Below are 7,746 nucleotides of genomic sequence, written 5' to 3' on the forward strand. Positions count from 1 at the left end.
GAGAAAATAAATTACTGAAGGAACTGTTTTTCCTCCCTCGCTCCCCATTATAATGTTAACTTTACATCATCATACTTCCCCTTTCCAATTGCTCAAATAAATTTGCTCTTCTAGATTTCTCTTGACTCTTGTGTTTGCATTTCAAAGTTCTCAATTCTGATTTTTTCATCAAAAATAGCTGAAAGTCCTCCATTCCATCAAAGATCCATTTTTTTCCTCGAAAAAAGTGTGGCCAGTTTTTTGGAGTAAGTTACTTGGGGTTGTAATCCTATCTCTTTTCCCTATGAGAAAATAGTACTCTAATAAGATCTCTCATCTGTAGGATAAGGTGTCAGGTTCTGGTAAGTACTGAGTCTCTTTCATCTAGCAGCTGGGGCAATATGACTGGATTAGCTGTTCAGTATGCCATATCTGACCAAACCACCAGCTGGCACTCTAAATTTGAACTTCCCTTCCCTTAATTGGGCATGTGCAAAAGTCCCAGGGCTTTCCCAGCCCCCAAAATACAGTTCATTCACTCTGCAAAGGTGTGAACAGTTCAAGGCATCTCCCAGTTCTCTCCGTATCTGTAGCTCTTTAGTGCTTTCTGAGCTCCTGTCTAGAGAGATGGATGTTCAAATTAAAATCCATAACATGCTTGGCTTAATGCTACCCTCCCCGCACAACTGGATCATTTATCTAGTTGACCTCAAAGGATTTCATTCATTTGCAGTTCAAGTTAAGTTGCATTTACTATATTGAAAGTAAAAGTAAAATTAAAAAAAGTAAAAAAAAAAAACATTAAGATGAAAGCAGTTGAGCACATGAAGCTTGAGCTCTTTTCACACTTTTCTGTGGCATTCCTTAATAATCTTACAGGAACTAGGCAGGCTATTATACACCAAAAGAGTTTCAAAGAGAAGTGCTTTCAAAGATCCCAGTTTCAAAGTCCTGGAGGGGAGGAAGGCAGAGCAAATCAACACAACATGCTCCCTTGTCCCCTTCCACTACTGGTAGTGAATGATTTCTTCTTCCTTGCCAGTCGGCTCACGATAGATGTTAGCTGTCCTATGAAAAAACCAGTTCATATATCAGAAGTACTTCATATCCCAGGTAACTTTCACAAGGAAACTTGACTGAGAATATCATATTTACATTAGGAACTGATATTTCTACTAAGAGGTGAATTTCAAGGAAGACTGTCAATTTTAAGCATGGATATGTGTAGATAGCATGGGATATGGCCTGACAAAAATAGACCTGGTGAGTATGCCTGAGACAGTTTTCATGAATAATGTTCATTGCCACAATTACAATTTCCACAAATTTATCTAAAACTATTTTTAAAAGAACTTCCATGAAAGATCATAATTACAGGGATAGCTAGCTTCCTCAAAGGGTACTTAGGTGGTCCAGTGAACAGAGCACTGGCCCTAGAGTCAGAAGGACCTGAGTTCAAATGTGGCCTCAGACACAACACTTACTAGCCATGTGACCTTGGGCAAGCCACTTAGCCACAGTTGCCTAGCCTTCCTGCTCCAAAAAAATGAAACAACAAAAAGATCATAATTACTAGTTTGCCTATGTTGCTATCCACTGTTATTTCTGTCTTTTTAATCCTGAAATGAGATAACTGAGCCCTAGAGAATTTGAACAATTTCTTCGACAATTAATCTGTGTGTGTGTGTAATTTTCACAATCCCAATGGATTTAAAATGTTATTTTGATAATTTAGGCTGCACTTGATGTTAAGGTACTCTAGTGGTTATGATCCAAATGCCACTATATCAATTATAAACACAATAGTGCCACATAAAAATAATTCCTAGATGTTTAGACTCATCAACTTATTATACCAACAGGTAAAACTGGAAAAATACTTAAATCTGTTTTTTGTTTTAGTTTTCAACATTCATTTTTATGAGATTCTGAGTTCCAAATTTTTCTCCCTCCTTCTCTCCCCTTTTCCCTTCCCCTTTCCCAAGACAGCAAGCAATCTGATATAGGTTATACATGTGCAATCATGTTAAACATATTTCTACATTAGTCGTGTTGTGAAAGGACAATCAGACCAAAAGGGAAAAATAATGAAAAACAAAAAAGTGAAAATAGTATGCTTCAATCTGCATTCAGACTTCATAGATTTTTCTCTGGATGTGGATAACATTTTCCATCATGAGTCTTTTGGAATTGTCTTGGATCATTGAAAAAGACAAATCTAATTTTTGTGCTTTACCACCTTTCATGCATTTCTCTATTTTTTTTTATCAATGTCAATCATACCTGTTTTAAATTTGCTTAGGTCTTAAATTATTTGTCTTTTATAAAATCAAGATTATTTCTGGATTTGTGTCTAAGTGTTTCATCACTTTCAATATCATGTTAAGCATCAAAGGAGAGGCAACATGGAGTACTGTATGGAATATTGGACATGGAGTTAGGCATATCTCAGTTTAAAGCCTGCCTTACTGACTATGTGACCTAAGTCATTTAACCTCTCTAGAACTCAGTTTCCACATCCTCAAAAAATTGGGGGCTTGGTACATTGGCCTCTAAGCTTCCTTCTAGCTCTAGATCTATGGTCCTAAAAGCCTGAGCTTTGAAATTTATAGATTTAGATATAGACGTAGATATAGACATAGACATAAACATAGATATAGGTATATCATTTTATTTATAATGGTAATGCTTATATCTTCATGCATATATATACTTATACATAAAACCATGAATTAAATCATATGTATTGAAATGTCACTATAATGTGTGTGGTATAACTCCGTTAAATAAAAACACGAGTATTAGTGTTTGTGCTTATATACGGGTGTTTAAGTTATTAAAGCTTAAAACTACAACAAGACTTTTTGGGATAACCTGTATATGTATATATTTTGTGAACTACTATTTTATTCTATCTCATTGAGGAGTAAAAATAGTGTATGTATTTATTGGCTGACAATTCAGTAAGAATTCAGATCATGGAAAAAAAGAATTTGATGTAGTAGAAAGAGAAATAGTATTGGTATCAGGAGACATGGTGTGGATTCTAGTTATGATACAGATATAACCTCTGTCATCCTCATTTTTCTCATCTGTAAAATGGAAATAATAATAATTATATTCCCTACCTCACAGAATTGATGGGAGGAAAGTTTTGTAAAATTTAAAGTGCTATATTGAGTTACTACTAGTACTGTTTATAATTATGGTAATAATGATATAATCTCAAATACAACTGAAATGCAAATGAAAGGCCAACTTCAATTCAATTCCTCAAGCCCAGTTAAAAGCAAAAGCTTCTAAAGCTCTAGCCTAGAGGTCATCTAGTGGGGTATCAGGGAAAAACATAGCTCTAGGGGACGCCATGGTTACCAGGCCAGCTGTGACCTGGAAGAAGATCCAGCAAAGGAGACAGAAGATAAACCATATAGATAGGAGAACCAGGAGAGATTATCGTCCCTAAAATCTAGAGAGGAAAGAGAATGTCAAAGAGAAGAGTATGATGAGCAGTATCAATGGCTACAAGGAATGAATGCTTGTATTGAGTTTGACCATCAGGGAGGCTGTTAGTTCTAGGGTATTAGCTAAGATGGTAGCACACTCAGTGCTTAGAGATAGTAGGATTGCTGCCTACATCCTACAGACCCAAAGCAACTAAGATGCTGATGAAATACAGATGATCCTCTACTTGCAAGATTCAGCCCCCACTCCTAGGGGATGGACTAATTAGGAATGGAGCTTTAATTTTCATGCAGGACTATGTGGAAAAGTCATAACTCATTTCAGAGATAACATCTCACATTTTACTTCACATTCTTTAAGTTGGCAAAATTGTCCCCAAAAATGAAAATGACAAATGTTGGCAAGGTTCTGGGGAAACCACTATTTTTATGCCCTTTTGGTAGAACTGTGAATTTGTCTATTAATTCTAGAAAACAATTTGGAAAATTCCCTCTCCAGATTATTAAACTGAAATACATTTTGACCCCAAATTGACATTGCTGGCCTTATATTCCAAGGGGTTAAGTAGAAAGTGGAAAAGGACTAATGTATGCAAAAATATTTGTAGCAATTCATTTTGTGCTGGCAAGAACAAGAAACCAAGGGGGTGCCCATCAAATGGGGGATAGCCAAACAAATTATGGTATGTGAATATAATGAAATATTATTATACTGTAAGAAATGATCAAAGGGATAGTTTCAGGTAAACCAGGGAAAACTTTTTTGAACTGAAGCAAAGTCAAGGGAGGGTAACAATTTCCACAGTAATGATACCATTGTAAAGACAAACAACTTTGAAAACTTTATAATTCTGATGATTGTAATGACCGTCCATGATTCCAAAGGAACCAAGACCAAAAATGCTACCTGCCTACAGAGAAGTGATAAACTCCGAGTGCAGAATGACACGTTGTTGTTGTTGTTTGGGCCGGGAAGGGGGGGGGGCGGGGCAAGGTTGGACATTCAGTGGCCAATACCTGTCTATGCTTAACTATGTGTGCTTGTTACAAATGGGTTGTTTTTCTTTTCTTTTTCATTTCCATTTCGGGGTGGAGGGAAGCAGAAGGTAGAGAAAACAGTTCTATTAAAAATAATATTAATATAAGAACTTTTTTAGATTATTGTCTTACCTATTAAAATATTAACTTTTTGAGAGCAAGGACTTTACCCTAAAAAAAAAAAAAAAACCTGTATCCCAAACCCTTAGCTCAATGCCTAGGTCATAAAACGTATGGCCATAATAATACTTTCCCCCACTTCCCATAGTCTCATCTCCACTCCCAACCCTACCTCAAAGAAAGGAGAATTAATTTTCCTTGTCTCTTCTTCTAGGTCAAATCTGAAAATTATTAATTACAGTTTTCAGTTATGTGGGATTCTAATTGTTTTGTTTTTCCATTTACACAGAATAAATTTTCCTTTGCTCAAAAATCTTCAGGATCTCGCTATTGTCTCTCTTGCGAAGTTCAAATTGTATAGGTTCTGGCTCTTTATGTCCATGTATGCGTGTAGAGAAATTGTCTTTCAAAGCCCAGAACCCAGAGGAAGGCTGGGTGACAGGAAAAGTTTTTGCCTCTTTCAAGTGGTCAGTTGGCATTTAAGTTATTTGGGTGTACGTCTTATTGGCACGTCTTCAAATAACACCATCGTTATCGAACCCACCCATCCTGAGAGAAAAATGGGTATTATATATTAAAAAGAAATGAGACAGCATTTATTGGGCTGGGGATGTAGCTCAGTGGTAGAGCGCACGCTTTGCATGTGTGAGGCCCCGGGTTCGATCCCCGGCATCTCCACTTACTTGTACCGTTTTTCTTCAGACTTAACACTTTCCACAGTCCACTGCCCTCGGATTCTCCTTCCAAGAATTCAAAAAAATGAAGAAATCAACCCCTCAAAAAGTAAACAGCCTTCCGGGAGTACTGCAGGAGGGTTGGTGATTCGAACGTCCCCATTTATTATATATATATAATTCTTATTATATTATATATATAATTATTATTATATTATATATATATATAATTATATATATTATTGCCCTTAAGTTTACTTGGTTTCCTTCCCTTTGATTTTAGGGAATTTGTTTTATTTGAAAAGTTGTGAGTTTGATAACAATATCTCCTAGCTTCTAGTTAGGAAAAATTAACATCTAAGCAGAAGTTGGGCTTTCTGCCTAAAGTTAGGCTTTTTATCTGGTTAGGTCCTGGCTTTATGATTGAGGCAAAACTGGGTTTACTGTAAACATTTAAATTACAAAATAGCAGATGATAGTATGAAATTTGTGGATAGATAGGCATGGAGTGGAAATAAGGTTAGGAAAAGAGCCCACCTTTTTTAGACCTTCCCTCCCAACCTGAATTCTTTTCTCTGTAATGGCTGTAGTGCCAAGGACTTGACTCAATTATCTCCCTTCTTTGCCACAACTCATTTTTCCTTTTGCTCCAGTTTTGCTCCAATATTTCAAATCCAGATGATCAGATCTCTTCTTGTAATTCTGAGATAATTTCTCCCTGTGATACAAAGTGCTTAGGAAGTGACCGAGTCTCTCACACAGTGGTTTTGATGGATTCAAAGGCCTTGTTCCCACTCAGTTCTAATTGTATAACTCAAAAAAAAATTTTAAGTTTTTTTCTCAGTCAAGGCCAAAGGGGTGATTTCTTACAGAGTTCACCCCCTACCTCAATAGAAATCCCACAAAACAGCATTCAGTACTAGAGATCTTCCAACCTCCATTGGTCTAGAGCAAATTAAACAATTTCAATTAGACAATTAAATGCAGGAAGCAATGTTATGTTCCAGATCTTTCACTGTGAGAAACAACGTGTATTGAGAGACAAAAACCAGAAACAGATCTCTCTAGGACTTCCTGAACTTGATTCCTTCACCTCTACATGATAATCTTCCAAAAATCCAGGACTCAGTCCCTAGAGAAGTTAATCTATTCATCTGTATAGTTCCAATTATAGTGTCCAATAGAAATGATTAACAACTATATGCAAACTATTCCCCTTAATCCAGTGTAACTATTGGCTGACAGTAGACATGCTTGTTGAGTGACTGACATCTTACCTTCTGTCTGTTAAGTTCTTTTAAGTTCTTTTCTCTGTGTCACTCTCCCCTACCACTTCAATCTCTTCCCCAGAACAAAACATCCTTTTCTAGTTACTAGTGTTCTAATATGAAAAGCTCTCTTATTGCTGTCTTCTTTGTTTAAAAAAAAAAAAGAAACCTACATCACCGCTGCATAGCACAGTGCCTGGCACATAATAAATGCTTTTTTTGTGCACTTGATTTATATATTTTAGAGAAGGCGGCTACTTGCATTGGTGTGTAGAGGACACACCTGGTTCAGTATTTGGGGATGACCCTAGAAAGGCATAGGGAAAAGACTACCCAAGAAGTTCTAAAATGTTCTTGGATGATCTTAAACCATCAATCTTTCTGATTAACAATTGAATGGATTAACCAATTAAGTCACAAAGACACTGTTCATACTCAATAGGAACAGAATTAAGGAATGAGATTGTAAAGGGGGGGAGAACCCAAGAGAGAAGGAATTATTTTTTATAGTATTTTATTTTTTTCCAATTATATGTAAAGACAATTTTAACATTTTTTTTAATTTTGAGTTTCAAATTTTATTCCTTCCCTCCTCCTCTCCCTCTCCTTCAAAAGGTCACAATTTTAAATTAGTTATACATGAGCAATCATGTAAAACATTTCTATATTGGTCTTGTTGTGAAAGAAAAAAAAAACAGATTGAAAGGAAAAAAAATAAGATAAAGAAAGTGAAAATAGTATGTTTCAATCTGCATTCAAACTCGATCAGTTCTTTCTTTGGGTGTGAGTCATGAGTACTTTGTAACCATTTTGGATCATTTTATTGCTGAGAAGAGCTAAGTTATTCATAGTTGATCATAGCACAACATTGATGTTACTGTATACAGTGTTGTCCTGTTCCTGATCTTTTCAATCAGCATCAGTTTGTGTAAGTCTTTCCAGGTTTTTTTCCCCCTGAAATCCACCTGCTTATCATTTCTTATTGCATAATAGTATTCCACCATTATCATATATCACTACCTGTTCAGTCATTTCCCAATTGCTGGGTATTCTCTCAATTTACAATTCTTCACCACCACAAAAAGAGCTGCTTTAAATATTTTTATACATGTAGGTCCTTTTCCCTTTTTAAATGATTCTTTGAGATACAGACCTAGCAGTAGTATTGCTGAACCAAAGTGTATGGGCAATTTGATTGCCCTTTGG

General features: G+C 36.0%; 1 non-coding gene across 1 annotated transcript; it reads left to right on the forward strand.

Moving 5' to 3' along the window:
* The first annotated feature begins 5,204 nt into the window (after positions 1-5,204).
* TRNAA-UGC (transfer RNA alanine (anticodon UGC)) lies at positions 5,205-5,276 on the forward strand. Its single transcript has one exon. It is a non-coding gene; the product is annotated as a tRNA-Ala (tRNA).
* Positions 5,277-7,746: the final 2,470 nt, after the last annotated feature.

This window comes from Petaurus breviceps, unplaced genomic scaffold, assembly GCF_028583685.1.
Source record: "Petaurus breviceps papuanus isolate PSGF00001 unplaced genomic scaffold, PetGlider_PUasm1.0 140, whole genome shotgun sequence".
In the NCBI taxonomy this organism is placed as follows: domain Eukaryota; kingdom Metazoa; phylum Chordata; class Mammalia; order Diprotodontia; family Petauridae; genus Petaurus; species Petaurus breviceps.